This window comes from Dendroctonus ponderosae, unplaced genomic scaffold, assembly GCF_020466585.1.
Source record: "Dendroctonus ponderosae isolate FM_Combo_2020 unplaced genomic scaffold, Dpon_F_20191213v2 Dpon_F_20191213_1, whole genome shotgun sequence".
Taxonomy (NCBI): Eukaryota; Metazoa; Arthropoda; class Insecta; order Coleoptera; family Curculionidae; genus Dendroctonus; species Dendroctonus ponderosae.
This window is the reverse complement of record NW_026017110.1, coordinates 40,333,245-40,334,230: the sequence shown is the minus strand read 5'-3', so window position 1 is coordinate 40,334,230 and position 986 is coordinate 40,333,245.

The window sequence follows — 986 nt, the reverse complement described above, 5'->3', positions numbered from 1 at the left end:
TTCCAGGTGTTTTAATTCTCTCTCTAACTCGGCTGGTTCGCAGATTCTTCTGGCTCTTTCGGTGAGAGTTTTGATGACTCCTCTTTTCTGACTGGAATCATGGTTTGAACCACTGTGCAGGTACCGGTCGGTATGTGTTCACGTTCACTATGGAAGTCGAGAAGGATGGGCGATTGCCTTTTTTGGATGTCTTGGTGACCAGAAAAACCAACGGAAAGCTGGCCCGCACGGTGTACAGGAAACCGACACATACCGACCGGTACCTGCTTCACTTCGCCCACTGCCTCATCGCCTTTGATAATGTCCACCGCAGTTGTGGACGAAGCGTCAGGAAGAAATTCCCATACACCACAGCTTCAAAGCCCGGAAAACATTCCTAAATGTAATGTTTAGAATCTCCAAAATTATTTCTGATGCTACGAATGTCGACTCAACTATTGCCAATCTGTCTAGAAAACATATTTCTGAAACACTTAACATTTATATTTACTGCAAAACGAATGTAAAAACTATAAAAAAGGATCAGTACTAATAAACGATGGTGAGTTTAGGATTGATATTAAAATGTAAGGTCAGCACTTAATGTCCTCAAATCATGTTAGTTTAACGGAGAGCGACTTGCCATAGACAGTACCAGCTTTTTCACTTCAATATTCTCATTATTCTATAAATTTCCGAATGTGACTTTGCGATATAATTGGAGATGTCTAAAAAAGTTTTGCATCGTATAAAAAGTAAGAGATGTGTGAGCAAACGTGTAGGCTACGCTGAACTGAGTAGGGATGATTCGATACAAGTAAATACAAGTAGGTATTCGATACTTTTGTTTCGATGCCGAGTACTTTGGTAACTGAATCGTTCTTTCGATACCAATACTTGGTATCGAAATAAAGCACTCGTATCGAATCGAAGTATCGCATCGTAAATAATCAAAGTATCAGAACTGTAAACACTGTAACAGTCAAACCTGTTGTCAATCGTCTTAA